General features: G+C 31.0%; 1 protein-coding gene across 1 annotated transcript in view; it reads left to right on the top strand.

The window, feature by feature from the left end:
- The window catches only part of LOC129222239 (cell adhesion molecule DSCAM-like), a 304,597-nt gene that overhangs the window by 249,597 nt on the left and 37,911 nt on the right, over nt 1-17,089 (top strand). The gene's annotated exons all lie outside the window — the stretch shown is intronic.

Below are 17,089 nucleotides of genomic sequence, written 5' to 3'. Positions count from 1 at the left end.
GGAAATGAAGTGATTCAATTTCTTTCAAAACCTCATAAAAACGAAACAAAAAGCGTCTGTGCGAGTATATCATGATAACATGCATACCATGATATTTTAAAACAAAAAAAAGAAAAAAAATCTGCAGAATATTTATTTAACACAGATAATTTTTCAACCCAAACAAGTTCGGTATGGGCCCCTAGTGTATATATATTTTTGTTTCACAACATGTGAATTCTCACCTCCATGGCATGTTATACCACTAGTGTGACTGCTTATGTTACTTAATAACTTATTTAATATGAAGTAGATATTTATTTATATTTTCCTTTCACAAGTGCCTCAAATGCTAATTGTTTAAGTAAATTTAATTAATAACAAAGTGTAGTTATTGTGAATTTTTAGCTCCGTTAACTTGAATTTCAGGGATGTAAATTGATGTAAAAAAAGGGAACCTGTTTTCATATGCTTAACATGCGCAGTTTGTAGTAAAGAAGAAAACTATATTTCCCTGAAAATTGTATCCTTTAGGCCCATATTAATGGAAATTTCCTCAACTCCGTGCAAACCTTATTAATGTCCTTTTATGTTATTTATGAGGTGTAAATAATTGGTAGAGGAGGAAATACATCAATTTTTGGCATTATACCAAAATATAAATTGGCAGTATATTCTCAAATTTACTAATTTAGAACTATATTAATAGTTCACTAATTTTTTCACCCACATTTGAGCCAAAAGGAAAACTAAAAATTAGCCGTACTTTAACTAAGCTAGCTTAATATTTGATTCACATATTCATTAAAATAGCTCTTTGTTTACACAATTAACAAAATTACTACTTTGATATTAAATTGCTCTCGATTTTTAAACACTAAAAATTTTTTTTTCTTTATTAATTTCCGTGAACAAGGCATTTTTTATTATTTTTTATTTATGAGCAAATAATTGAAATTGACTGGGCCATTGCTTATGGTTATTTCTCGTAGGTAACACTTTCACGTAAGAATGAAAGTAAAAGAAAACAAAATGTTTCGAAATTAAAATTGATTAATTAGAAAAAATATTTAAAACCCAAATAAGCGTAATATTAACTAAATAAATACTGCACTGAATATTTGAACGTCTTAATTAATATTTAAAATGGTAATAACAAGAGCGTTATCATTTTATAATAACAAAAATAATTTTTGAGTTACAACAAAATATTACAATATGAGTATAAATTTTTGAAAATTACCTGTCATATGCTTTAACGATTGTTTTTTCTTGACTGGAATAGACTCATGTGCTACGACTTAATTAAAATATTACCAGATAAGTGGCGGTAAAAGCAGAGTAAGTATTTCACTATTTCACTTTGCCCCGCTATTTCGCTTTGCCCCACAGTCTTCTACTATAGATTTTAAAGGTTCATATCGGAGTAACAAATTTAATTATTTTTTTTGCAAAGTTTCAAATGTCTAGTGTCAATACGTTTTTTTTTTCGTTGGCGTAGGCAAAAACTTTGAAAACGTGATTATAAGAAAATAAACAAAGGGAAAAAATCAAGTATAAGCAGTGCATTCAAATTCATTATATTTTTTCTAGCTTCCTAAAGAATTTATCGATTTAAAAAATGCGAACATAGAAAGAAGAATATCGGGGTTCTCCAAAATTCGGGTGTTCATCGTCGACTTTGTAATGTCCAGCACACTATCATCTTTAAAAAATCAAAAACGAATTGAACGTATTGTTGGTTGCATAATATGCATTTGGACATAAAACGAGTAAGTGTAATTCAAATTTCCTTACGTTTTCTTTTAATTTTTAAATCATCTTAGAATTATTTCCCAACATAAATCTTCCAGACAGCCGCAAAGTTCTGAAAAAGTTTTGAAAATTTTAAACTTTTTGCCTAAACTTTTCAGTAAAAACAATCGCTTTTTTGGACCAAAAATATCCTACGATTCCATTGTTAAGGTGGCTCTTTTTTAAGGAAGGTTGAAAAATGCAAACATGAAAAATGCCTCTTGAGAAAATAAGAAATTAGGTATGTCTTTGTGCGAGGCCACTTTTCAAAAATGGAGAGTAAATGCGTACGTTTTCGCCCAGAAAAGAATCTTTGGATACCATGTTTAATTCGGAAACCAGGGCTAAGCGATATTTCATCTTGGTATTGCCTGCTTGAGATTGAGCAAAGAAATGATAGAAAACATTTTTATGAAGGGGTTGCCTACATATTTACTGCTGCTAAGAGTCAATAAGTATCAATCGCCTAAATCTTCATTTTATAGAAATGAATAATTTTCGAGTTAAACCAAATATTTATAAAATTTAAATATAAAAGTATTGGAAGAATGATCGAAACCATTTTTGTGAAGATGTTTGCTCGCAAATTTCTTGCTAATGGAAGCCAGCATTTTTGAATCTGTAATGTTCAAACTTAATTATGTAGTACATTCAAACTTGTTTTGATGCGTTTTTTTTCTTATCATATGACGGCTTATGAAAATTTCAATCAGATTGGGACTCAACTGACGAAATTATTTTTAAAACGGACGAAATTCCTATAGAAGTAAAGAAGAATATGCCGCTTAAAACCCAGAATTTTTTTTGAATAAATATTACTAATCAATTTATTAGTAAAATATATTACCAAAGTATTGAAAGAGCAAAAAGAGAGAATATTTTTGTAAAGGGGTTCCTTATATATTTCTTGCTAATAGAAGTAAATAAGTATCCACTATCTAAACCTGCCTTTTAAAAAAGCAACAATGATCGAATTAATTCATTTATTAGTGAAATATAAGTATAAAAGTATTGGGAAAGAACGACAGAGAACATTTTAAGGGGTTGGCTAAAATATTTCTCGTGTTTTTGTGTTAAAAAATATAGAAGTTTCCGTAACTTCAACCTGCCCTTTTAGAAAAAAATAATGATAGAATTAATTTAATGGTAAAATGTTGATACAAAATATTTTAACCAGGCTACACACAGTGATTCATTTTGTCATTTTGCAACTCGGAAACTAGCTCTAAGCGATATTTTATGTTTGTATTGCTAGATTGACGTGAGGCAAATGAACACTAGAAAACACTTTTATGAAGGGATTGTCTACAAAGTCCTTGCTAGTTGCAGACTTATTCACCGTTAATTAGTAATGTATTTGCAAAGATAAATAACAATCGAATTAATTTCTTTATTACAAAATATTTTAAACAGACTATAAAGAATTATTTGCTTTTCTTATATTTAGTTCGTTAACTAAGGCGAATCCATTGCTTGTTAAAAATATATTAAAATAAAGATAGAATATATTTTTATAAAGGGATTTCCTAAATATTTATTTGTAATGGAAGTAAAGTAACCTCCGCTTTAACCTATTTTATAAGAAATAAGCCACGATGTAATACTTTATTTACTAATAAAAGGTAAAAGAAAAATATTTTAACTAAGCTTTACATATATATTTGTGTTTTTTATGTTTAACTCCGAAACTAAGATTAAGCGGGATTTGGTATTCTTATTGCCTGCTTGAGATTAAGCAAAGAACGGTACAGAAAACCTTTTTGTGACGGAGTTGACAACGTATCTTTTTCCTCCTAGAAGTAAAGAAAAACTCACTGTTGAACCTACATTTGTAGAAGACTAATGGATGGAATTAATTCATTTATTAGTAACATTTAAATATAAAATATTTTAATCAAAATGTAAATTAATATTTTTTTTTTCAAGTTTTATTTGGAAGCTAGGTTTGAGCAATATTTTATCTTACTATTTTTTGCCCGAGATTTGTTAAAGGAATAGTAGAAAATATTTTTCCAAAATGTACGTACTTTTATTAAGAGGAAATTACATATTCTTTGCTACTAGAAGTAAAGATTTATTTTATTTAAGGGATATCTTGACGCCGAGGAGACCTCGACAATTCTAAGAAAACCCATAAAAAGAAGGTCTGCTCTCTAGTGTCGCGTATGGGAACTTTTGGATTTGGAAGCTGCATTTTAGAGTTACCTCAATGTATTATTCATTGATTTTCATTGAAACTCTAGAACACTGAGAAATTGTACAAGAAAATATATGATTAAAGGGCAACAAATAAGTTCTTTAAATTTAGAAAGTCTAAATATAAGATCGGCGTTTATTTATTTATTTATTTTAACCAATGATACCTTCGTTCATGCCATTTCTAGCTTAACCGGTGAAGGGTACCATGGTGATTGAGGGGGAGGGAAAGGAGTTTGGCATATTTACAACCATAGCCTAAATTCACGATAACTTTGGTTTTTGCTACCCTCAAGTATCTGGCTAGTAAGATGAGACACTCGACAACAGGAATGTTTGCGCAGAATATGTTAGTCAGTTGGAGAGAGATACTTTCATAAATTATACAAATTTGAAAGTCAAGGAGATTTCTGCAGTGGATAATAGGGAGACTGTGGTGGCCTGGTTGGTACAGCGTCGGACTCGGAACTGCAGGTTCCCGGGTTTGATGTCCTTCGGCCGAAGATCACTCGTATTCGTTAATGAAGACTGAGACCGGAAATATGTTTGTAGTCACTAAGTCCTAAAAGTTCTCAATAAAATTAAATGCATTTGGGAATGCTAGAACTGAGGTTGCTCTGTTCCTGGTTTGGATTAAAAACCAAAGCGAGCAAAACCAAAGCGAGCTTCAGGGCCCCATCCAACCGGTTAAACTGTGTCTGTAAGGTTTGGGGGGGGGGGGCTGATAATTGGGACATTTCGACACTTCCAGTTCTTCCTGACTGATATAATTGAAGTCATGTCTGAAAAGTACTTTGTGCATTTCAATTTGCTGTTCCTGTTATTAAAATTTGGATGTATTTTTGTCATTCGGTGTGGTGTTCTAATGACCCGAGAGTTTTTCACGCAAAGGAACACGGTACAAATCACGACAGAAATAAATCTCCTGAATTTCTGGATCTTCTTCTCAATGTCTGGAAATTTCGAGCCCACAGTATCCGGGCTCCACAGAAAACAGAGGGCAATGCTTGATCAGGTATTGAAACAGCGACCCATAAATTAATGATGAACTAAACTCAAGACTTCAAGGGATGTAAAACATCGTGAAAATTGCAGTGATGAATGTGGTAGCTATTATTATCACTATACAAAAATTGGTAAATATAATGTAAAATTTAATTATACTGGTTCCATGAGGCTTGTGCACAAAATAGAAATTAAATCCAATTTACATGTAACAGATGTTCATGGTACAGAAGGGGTGGGATATTACTGAATTGTTATTGTATGTTTGCTTCTTTACTCTGTTGATTATCTTAGTGCATCGTTCATCTTTTTTTTTAACAAAATCAATTGCTTAAAAAATCCCCTGTAGCCTTTAGATACCTGCCGAGATCTCCCATTTTTCGTTATGGGTGAAGTAGCCAATCGACGTTTGTGTTTTTCTTAATTGCATTTGTATGACATATAATGTTATTAACAAAATAAAAATTTCACATTGTGATACTAGAATAAATAAAAAAAATATTTCAAGCAAAAACAAATGAGTAAATCCACAAATATTTACTTGTTATTCGTCAGTTTAGTGTCAAAACGTCCCTAAATTACAATATCCATCGATTAGTTTTTGAATTAAATAATACAATAGTCGAGTTAAATTATTTACAGGTAAAATGTTAACACAAACGACTTTAACTGGACAATAAGTAGTTATTTGTTTTGTTCCTGTTTCGTGTAGAAACTAAGGCAGAGAGAAATTTCATTTTGCTGTTGCTTGCTTGAGATTAGGCAGCAGCAACAGAATGAAAAAAAAACCTTTTTAAGAGGGGAGTGCCTGCACATTTCTTGCTAATAAAAGTAAGATGTGTCTATAGTTTAAACATGATTTTTTTTTTTATAAATGACGATCGACTCAATTTTTTTATTAGTAACACTAAAATACAATATTTTAGTTAGGTTATATATTTTTTTTTGTCAATTACTTAGTCTAATAATTACCTTTCATACTTTTTTTTATTCATTGAATTAAACAAACAAATATATTTGTACGAAAATGAAAATCACGATTTTTCTAAACCCAACGGAATGACGTTTACAAAAATATTTAATTATTTCTTGAATACATTTAGATTCTCAGACTAAAAACATGAATATTGCCATTAAGCTTAACTTAAACATATATTGCAATCAGTGGGAGAAAAGAATTCTATTGCTTTTCAACTTCTTGCGCAGAAAACTCCCTTAAACTCTCAAACATGTGTATACAATTTTCATTGCAGTTTTTCGCCCTATTTAGGATGGATTTATTCTAGAGTTCAGACGACGTGAAGCAAAATATTTACCTTGCCACAGAAAATTTACATCTAAACCAGATTGTATCTCGTGCTTTCAAAAAATTTCAAAAAATAACAAAAACTCAGAAAATTTGCCTCACTTCCTGATAAACCAGTTTTATCTGTTAAAGTTCTTCTTTGCATATCAGAAATCGGTGCAGAATATGCGTTATTATCATTGTTCCGTTGAAATCAGTAATAAGGTCACTCCACGGGACTTTACAAAACTGACCTTATAAGCGGGGTGACCTTATAACCGATTCATATATATATTTATTGATAAATAAGGATGTATTTACAAGGATGTATACATTAATTCGTTTCAAAATTTAATACGTCCAAAAACATCAGTTAATTAAATTATAATAGTTGAATTGATTTGAACCAATTGAATATTTTGGAATTAATAAGAAATTTTGAAATGCTTTTTTAAAACTTCCATTTAGAATAAAACTGCATTCAAATATGCCCAAGCAAAGAACTGATGTGCAACTTACCTCGCTTAAAATTACATTAATACAGGATTGACGCGTTTTTTCTTTAGTTTAAGCACAATGGTTTCTAATTATCTTCTGAAAATTTTCTTCGGCTTCTAATGACTGGTAAAAATATACGATATGTACATACTGAGTGCTCACGTTACTGCTTCACATTTTAGCATCACTGTCATAACACTCACTTTCTACTGTTAATTTACTACGTTAATAGGAAAAATGACTTTTCACTTTTTAAGGATCGTATATCGCGTAAAATTCTTGGAAGTGAATCAATTAGGAAATGAAATCATTTAAAGAAGTCAGACAAAAGTGACCTTATAAGTGATTAATGTATTATGACCTGACCATATATCCGATAATACATAACATAGAATTCCTATTCAGCAAGCCGGGACTTTACAAAAGTGACCTTATATGCGGGGTGACCTTCTAAGCGGGTGACCATATATCGAGGTCTGGCTGTATTTCTGTATCAGTATAATTATTTCTTTCCTCAATTTCCAAAAAAAAAAAATAAAATAAAATAATTAAAATAAAATAAATAAATAAATAAATAAAAAACCTTCCTTAAATTACAAAAAAAAAAAAAAAAAAACCTGATTTATGCTACTATACTAGTCTTGAAATTGGCTAAAAATAACTTTCAGCGAAACACAACTCTCAGCTACATTCCATAAATGCTCGACTGGATTGATGTTTAGCAACAGCAGCAGAAGATCCATTTCTATTCACATATCTCCGTGAAAACTTTTGCTCATTCCTAAAGAGTTCGTTAGAAACTGGACAAAATTTCCTAGTCAGTCAATGATTAGACTCCATGCTGTTTAGCTTTTTCATCCGAAAGAAGCGATCAAAAATTTTGTACCACCCTCATTGCCACCCTTGAAAATTTATTTTCAATTAAAAAATCTTTTTTTTTTTCCCGAAAAATACAAAATGTTTTTGTTCCATGCCAAAAACTTTACTAAGCATTGAATTTGCTTTTAAAACCATGCGTGACTATTTCTCTTAACGCAGCATGTCTAGATAAATGACGCCAAAATGATGATTGTATTTAGCCTCAATAACTCCAGCAAAACTGATCAACATGCATTTCAATTTATTTATAAGGACGATGGATCAAAAAATATTTAACATAAAATAATTAAGAAAAAAAAAAAAAAACAAGCAAGAATATTTTAGAACTCCCTGATTAAGTAGAAAAAAGAAAAAGTTATAACGAAAACCCCATCCGCTCCCATCTCTTCAATGGGGACCACATTTAGGTCCTGTTAACAGAGCAAGATATAACAAATAATCATCCACAACAACAGATAAATGCAATACAAAGAGTAAAAAAGAGAAGTACTTTTAAGTTTGTAACAGCAACAACTTACACTTGAAAATTACCTCAAAATTTATTAAACTTGAATAGTTAACCTTTTTAAAGAGACCCATTGTTGTAAAAATTTACTTGACTTTTTAAATTTAGCTACATATGTAATGCACTCATTACTTTGAAATAACTGATTGTCAATTTTATACGTGAATGACAGAGCTTTAGTTACTTTTGTATAAAGCTGTAATCTTTTTCGGAAAATGAATTCGAAATTATCTATAAAACAACCAAAATGAAGATATATATATAAAAAAAGGTTTTAGTATTTTTTTTAGGCTGAAAAGATTCCAGTATTTTAATTTCTCATAAAAAAAGAATATATGATGGCAGTAATGGACCGTTAATTTTTTCATTGCAATATGAAGATGGTCCCTTATTTTATTCTCTGCCAGGGAATGGTTATTTCTATCCAATCGCAAACAAAATGCATGGTTTTGAAAACGGAGTTTGAGGATTTGGAAGGATCGATATAACCGCGTACAAAGAGGAATATTTTTCACATCTCGAAGCAGTATGTATCAGGCAGAGAACTGAAAATGTCTCCAAATAAAGACATAAGAAAATGTATAAAGATTGATATTTATATCTTACATGTCGCTTGTTTTATGATTGTTCTGAAAAATATCACACATCGATATTGGAATTGTTGTGGAATATTTCATACATTTAACATTCGGTGTTTTTGATCCACAATGTATTTTTTTCTTTTGACAGTAAGACAAATTCGAAGTTTTTTGCTCCATACTGCTTTTTAAAAACGTATTTTATTTATTTATTTATTTTTTCTAAAGTTTGAGTAAAAAAGGTATTTTTTACTTCTAAAGTTAGTTTCAAATTTTCGTATTTGAAATTTAAAGATGTAGGAGAAAAGGGTCAAATGTGAATACGGCATGTCTTACCTAGATAACTACAACAAAAAATCTTTAAAAATAGTCAAGTAATGCCAGTATAAGGTATTATCTTTTGTTCTTACTTTTAGAGCAGTGATCCATTTTATATTTATGTGGTAACAACTTCTTTGTTTTAACCCGTGTTGTATATAATTTTATAACTGAAAACATATTTTAAACATATTTTTTAAGTATTTAACTATATTTTTCGGTTATAAGTTTGTAAATGCATAGTTAATTTTTATTGTTATTATTAAACATGTATTTATTTATTTTAGTATTCTTATTTGTTTCCAAATTGTGTTACCTAACAGTTGATACACAATTTAAGATTCTACAATACGTACAGAAAAGAAAATTACTGAAGTGTTTTTATTTAATATTATACTGAAGTTTAAAACATTTTAAAATATATTAAGCTTCATACATTCTATAATTAAGCTTTTAAGCTTCATACACATTCTCTGTATGAAGCTTAAAAGCAATGTATGACAGGAACAATCTTCAGATAAATCAATATTTCTTGCAGAAAGTACTCTTACACTCAGTGGCGGCTCGTGGCTTGAAAAAGTGTGGGGGGGGGGCGGAAATCATGAGTGCACTCTCACCCCCTCATTTAAAAAAGGGGGAACCACTTTCACTCCCTGGCTTTTCAAAATAAATAAATAAATTTTAAAAAGCGGTATTACTCTAATATTTTTAATAGTAATGCTATTTTTAATCCTTTAATTATTAATTCTTTGAATGAGTAAAATTTATTTTATTTTAAACAAGACCAAATTAGAAAAGCCCAAAAATCTTGTGATCAGAGAAATATGTAAAAATAATACATTAATTAATTTTAACAGAGATGAAAATGCATCTCAGTGTTCATTTAAAAATAAATAAAATAAAAATAGGTAAGCTAAATTTTAAAAAGAAAAAAGAATATATAAATTAAAAAACATAGTAGAAAAATTTCTTAGCCATTTACTATCGGGTGTACATTTCTGCATATGAATCTGCCGGCGTCCATGGCAGAGATTCAAAATTTTTATGCAGACAAAGAAAAAACAAACACTTTATTTTCTTCAAATTATTGATAACTTGTCACATTTTCTTTGAAACTACATAATCAGTAATTTAAAACAAGTAATAATTTCTGTTTAACAATGGGGAGACATTTTTTAAATAAAAGAATAATCTTGTAACGATATATGCAAACACATACATACAACACATCAAAAAACAGTGGCGCAACTAGAAAATAATTTTTACCCGGGGGGGGGGTGCATGATAGGGGAATAAATCTCATCAATTTGATTGATTTGATTTGCTCATCATTATATCTCTCAATTTTGAAACTTTTAGTTTTGAAAATGATATTTTAGATGATCTTTGGTGATGTTTGTGGAAAGAACAGTACAACCGACTCCGCGGAAATTTGTATAAATTGAAGCATTAAAATGCGGTTATTGGCCATATTTATTGACGTTAGGGTAAGAGACAGCGCTCCGGGACTCTCCCCAATTTTTTTTTTCTTTTTTTTTTTGAAAAATAAATATAAATCCATTCCTTCGCCCCCTTTAATTTTTCGAAATTGCAGTTCCAAAAACGCAATTGTAGGTAAACTTTGAAGATATTCACGGGAAGGGGTTCTGTAGCTCGCCCCTGGATTTTTTTTTTTCAAAATTGAAGTCCAAAAAGCTTAAGCACAATATTCTATGATATTATGAGGAGGGATTCAAAGACTATTCCACTACTTAAATTTTTCATAAGTGGCCGTTAAAAAAACCTATTTTTGATGATATTAAAGAAAGATGGTTTAGACAACCTTCCCCGAATATTTTCTGAAAATGAAGTCTTAAAAACGCGATTGTAGGAACATGTTTGGTAACATTAGGGACAGCAATCTTTTGAAATTTAAGCTCCAAAAACGTAATTTTAAGCGATTTTCTTACGCAATTTTAAGTGAAAGTGAAAGATATTCGGAGACTTTCCTGAAAATCTTGCGAAATTGAAGGCCTGGAAATGAAAGTAGAGACGTTCCGTAATGTTTTTGGACTGGGGAGGGGGCAACTAGCTGACCAATTAGCTGTAACTATTGAAATTTTAGCAACTAAATTAAAAACGTGAAGAAGTAATAATTTTTAAGGTATATTCAAAACTAAAAAAAAAAAATCTAAAGAATTTATGATTTTTTCTCGAAATTGTCATTGTAGTACACTAATTAGTTGAAGACAGAGAGTCAAGAAAAGAGCAAACGGTCAAATCTTGTGCAAATGAAGGCTTCTTTTTTTACTGTATTGTTTATTTTAGAAAACCTGAATCGCGTAAGAACATTCAAGCTATGAAAATAAACAACATACAGACTGAGGTTCAATGCGTTAGCGTTGAGGGGAGAAAAACCAGATAATCCTCACCTCATTTTTTTAATTTTTTAACCAGATTATACACAGGACAATACGGTACAGTCCATTTTTTTTTTCAATTTAAAGTAGGTACGCACAAAAAAAGGGAAATGAATAAAAAGTTAAATTATTTTCTTAAGAAAGTGATGGGACCCGGGCCCCCTCTGGCCCCTTCCACTAGCCGCCACTGCTTACACTCTTACAAGTTTTTTTTTTTTTGTGTCCATCCAGTATTAGAATAGTCAACGAAGCTTTAAAATCTTACAGGGAGTAAAGTTATATCTTTGGGAGAAAATGTTTTTTTAGTGACACGATATTACTGTACAATTCAAAATGAAACAGTATAGGATTCGAACCTTTCAATGTAATACTTAGATACATACAGTTAACTCTCTGTTTAACGACTTTTAAGTGACCACCAAAAATATTGCGGACCATCTGGGACCGTGAAAAGCCGTCGTTAAATAGAGCGTCGTTCTGTATATCATAGGGTTCTTATTAAAGAGTTTTTCTTTGAAATATGATACTTGTCGTCGATTGATTAATCCCGTTAATTTGTGCTCCAGCCTTTTTCCCAAACTATCCGATCAGTGCGGCTAAGAGCAAAAATAGAGCTCAGCCTTTTGCTGAAGAAAAAAAAATCGTATGACTCCAAAAATGCCAGAAACGTTTGAGACGAGTTGGCAGTCCGCGCTGGAAAAGGTACCTTTCACTGGTGAGCAGCTCCTTACCGTTCAACCAACTCGTAACTCCCAGAACAAGAGGATTTGATCTGTAAACACTCCAACCACCGTAGCAAATCTTGGACATCGCCAAAATCCGGAGTCAGGCTTGGTCTGTGATGAATTTAGCAAAAGCGGCCGAAAAATCTCTGGTTTTTGTGGATTAGGGCGTAAAATGAATCAAAGTGAGTGCCAGAGGAACAGTTTAGAAGCTGTTGTATTTCTGTGAGCCTAAGAGCACTTCTTTTTAATGCAACTCAGCGTTTCAGTAAGACTCTGCCCTAGTTCATATCGTCAGAAAGACAAAAGCGGTACAAGGCACTTTTTCTTCAAATTATATCTACTGTAGAGTGGAAAACCGATTCCTTAGACCTCAATCCCATGGATTACAGTATGGCCTATTTTAGAGTCTAAGCTTTAACCTAAACGACACAAAAGTTTGTACTCTCTAAAGCAGAGTTGTTTTAGAGGGAATATAATTGATTAAAGGTTGACTTGCGGCCTTTGGCGGAAAATTTCAGTACGTGGTTTCGTCTCTGTATCATTGCAAACGGTGGCCAGTTTGAAACCAATTAAATTTGTTGATTGCTAAAGGTCTACTCAATTATTGTTCTGTGTTTTTCAATTTTTTTTATTTTTTGCGGGGAAGGGTTTGGGTGGGTACACTGTGCACACTCAAGTCCCTTGTCGCCCTCTTAATTTCGGAACGACTGCTGCTATCTTTATAAAAGCGGTGTTTAGGCATAGTAAATCGGATACGCGCTACAAAATGAGAACGCTCACAGTGCTTCTTGGTGGAAAACTGCGGAGTTTGCTTTCATATATCGAAAAGGCAACGAAATGGGGGAAGAAAGTAAAACCAAAGTTGTAGAGAGTTATCCATCGAGTAAGGAAAGACATCTCATTGACATGGATGCGAAAAATAGATCGGTTAAAACGTGCATTTGGTTTTCGTGATTTCACGTAAATTTTCTTAATTTACGTTCCTGTGAGGTCCCGAAACTTGAGCAGAATAATAATCTTCCGAATAAAACAGGACACCATAATGTCAAATAAAGGTATATTGTGACGACTGGTTATTTTTGTTCTCTTTCCGATCATGTTGTCCCGTCACAGAATAAGAAATCATGAAAAAGCAAATGCGCGTCTTAGCTTTCTTTTCTTTGCATTGATGCTCTCAAAGTATCTTTTCGTAGTAATTGATGACGCTCTACAACTTTGTAAATCACATTTTTTTACTCCATTTCAATCTGTATTCGAGATCGAAATTCCAACACTGCAACTTTCCACCAGATGGCACTGTGAGCGGTATCATTTGATAACACATTTCCAATTTACTGTACCTAGACACCGAGTTTATAAAGATAGCAGCACCTGTTCAAAAATTGAGAGGGTGACATGGGACTTTAGTGGACAAAAAGTTTTAAGTGATATCAACTTTTAGAGATATTGCTCGGTTGATTTAAACTATCTTTTTAACTACTTTTTTTTTCACATTTTGGAATAAAATTTATTTAAAATATTTTAAGGTAATATTACTTCTTTTGATTGAAAATAAACTATTTTAATCAAAAAGTCTTAAAAATCATTGCATCTTGAAAGGAATTTTGTAGTGATAAGCATGATTAAAGAATGTAATCAATTAATCCTCTTTGTACTTACAGTTTTAAAGAAATAATTACAAGGCATCCAACTGACACCAATAACATGAATGACATTTCACGTTTTTAAATTACATACGCTTAAAATAACACACAGATCAAATAACTCAAAAGCTATGAAGAATAAACTTGCTGTGAAAAAGAAACTTGTTTCTTGTATCTTAATTAAGAAAAATATAAATATGATTAAGCTCATTGCTTAAAAATGCCTCCTATGGATCGCAAACTTTTGTATTCTTACTTCTCTTCGATTGATTAAAGTTTTATCTTTGCTGTCAAAGCACACTCAGAGATTTCACTTCAAATACCGAAAAACAAATTTAATCATGTCTATTTAATTAAGTCATGATTAAAAATCTCCTTCTTTCTTGTGACATCTGTTTAATGTTCAAGTGTTTGCAATAAAGGAATAAATGTATATGTCTCTAGCAGCTGGTACTTGATTAATGCAAAAATTAATTTCTTTAGAAATTTCATTGAGTTTCTTCAATCTAGAAATAAAGAAAAAAATTGTTTCTTTATTAATTATTTTTTAAATTTATTCGAGAGTTAGTTTTTTCGAACTGCACAACAGTAGGATTAGGAAAATTCCACAAAAGGTATACACACCTTTTGAAGTTTATTCATTATTTTCAAATGTACATTGTTGTTAATTACACTCATTACTCCTTATGTTTTAGATCAGATTGTTACAAACGTATTTTTGCTAATCAGAAATTATGTACCTCAGAAGGACGTAAGTCCAAAGGTTGCGATTTTCTGTTTATTAATGCATTGTATGTAGAAGCTTCACCTGCATTAAGCTATGTAAACGTAATTCTTAAAAGAAAATCCTTTTCATTTTTTTTACCAGGGTTAAAAGAGCAAATGTACCATCATTTCCATGTAAAAGAAAAAAGTGCTTCCTCTCTACTGTAAAATTATCATAAAATGACGTACGTTCCTCTGGCTCTGAGTTACAGAAATAAAGCCTAAATCACAAGTTCAATTTCTTCGGTCTCTTTCTGCTAACTTCATACGAATATTAGCGCTAATCTAATGATATCCACAGTAGGCAATTATTTCGATTTTAATTAACTGATAAAAATTTAAATACAGTTTTGAATACTATTTCAAACTGATAGATAATTTCCACCGTACTCGGTTGTTATATATATTTTCCGGTTCTTCCAATTCCCAACTTTAACTTCATTCAAATCAAAATTAAGTTATCCTAGTTAAATCAGCATATTTTTTAAGTTTCAGATACAAGCAAAATCACACAAAATATTTTTACGAAATAACACTCATTTCTTTTTTTTACAAAAACTGTTTGAACGTCCACATACGTATATACGTGTAAGTTCGCACTTGAGTATTTACAGTGCTGGCCAAATTATTAGACTGAGACTGTTTTAAAAGCAAATTCTTTATTGATTACATAACTATAGACACATTAACGAACAGTGAAATAATCATCTAATATTTAGTATGCATTTTCTTGTTCTTGATGAGCATTTTAGGTCTTTCTGGCATACTTTTAACAAGGTTTACACTATTTCTTAACTTTTTAAAAAGGAGGTAGAAATTTTTTATACTCACTATTATATATACTTACATACACATACTCACTAATTACCTAAAACTAACTTTAAATATAACAGAACACACTAATAAAAAGAACTAGTGAACTGTTTAAGCTGATTGAGGTTATGTTCCTGGTAGGTAGATAAACAAAGAACATAAACAAAGCAGACAGTGCTGCCACCTTCAAACATTAAATTATGCTAAAATAACGTAATAATCAGTCTACAGTATGTACTGTACTTTAACAGTAAAATAAATAGTATTTTAGTACAAAGAGTGAACAAAAAAAAAACCTCTTTAGTCTAATAATTTGGCCAGCACTGTATATTCCTCCAAGAAAACTAGTCTTAGTAAAGTCAGCAAAAAACTAATGCATCGAAACTATTATACTAACTACAAAAATTCGAATTCCTTTATAACACTTCTCTAAACACAACGCGAATTGTTTCTTACTTCAAGATAATTCCGTAGAATTTAAGATTCAGAAGTAACTTTCTGGTTAAAAGCAAAATAAATATGTTACAATACAATTTACACTTAGAGTGTACGAATTTAAAGTTTGATTGCAGAAATTCTTAACCAGTTGTTTGTTGCTCACGTGACTGTTCAACTGATGTAGAAATAAACCGGGCATTAACTTTTCCAGTAAGGATACTGTTCTGACAAAGAAAGCACATTTACAGCATGGCACAGTTTCCGAATGAGCAACATATTCTCTTAACTCTAAAATAAAGGACCGATGCTCTGTACGGTTTCCTAGGTTACTTAAATATTCATTAACTGTCACCTCAACCAGAAGTTAGGTAAAACTTGAAGCAAATACTAAATCGTACGTTACGATATCTGGGGTTTGAAGAACCCACATTTTAGAAACCCTCAGTCTGGATTTGCCAAGAAACAGCTGGAGATTAAAAAATAAATAAATAAAATAAATTAAAAAGAAATAATAAAAAAACTGTCAAACTGTAGTCTCCGAATGCCATGAACAGCGGTTTGGTACTTGTTTGCTGATAAAATGCTGATTTTCACCAATACATAATTTTCGGTTTTTGCAGCTTTTTCTTTTAAAAGCAAATAAATAAAACTCTAAACAGGTAAATGCCAGAAAAGAAGTAATTCACATTTGTTCTCCTAACAGTAACACACATTACTTTTTACACACATAAATTATAAATAATTAAAGGCCTTGATGAAAGAACCAGGTCAGTCTAAATTGTTATTTGTTTTTCTTTTTAAATTTATTTTTACGTGTGGACAATATAGATGTTCCGATTGGTAAAACAACTGGACACAAATGTAAAATCAGACCTCTGCTTTGTAGTAAATGATTTTGGAAAGATGATAGAGATTCTATTGACCACTTATATTATTCGTTGGTCTAACAAAAAATGTGCTAGTCTAGGCTTACCTTGTTCTTGCAGCAAGGCTCGCGAGTTTATACGTAAACCTTAAGACGATAGAAATATGACAATATATTAATATTAAAAAAAATAACAAATAAATAAGTAATAATGTATTACTTGCGTTAGCCAGCATGTATTGCTGATAAAAGGGTTGGCTAATGGATGTGGAAATTAAAAAAATATGAAGGGTTAATATCAATATCAATCAGCGGGTGAAAATCCAGATTAGACTTCGCATAACGACAGAGTAAATGTTTTATTTCTGTAGATTAAAAAAATTACTTAAGTGCAAAAAAAAAAA

Source organism: Uloborus diversus, chromosome 5 (assembly GCF_026930045.1).
Source record: "Uloborus diversus isolate 005 chromosome 5, Udiv.v.3.1, whole genome shotgun sequence".
Classification (NCBI taxonomy): Eukaryota; Metazoa; Arthropoda; class Arachnida; order Araneae; family Uloboridae; genus Uloborus; species Uloborus diversus.
The sequence above is the reverse complement of the archived record's forward strand: the minus strand, read 5'-3'. Positions and strand labels throughout refer to the sequence as shown.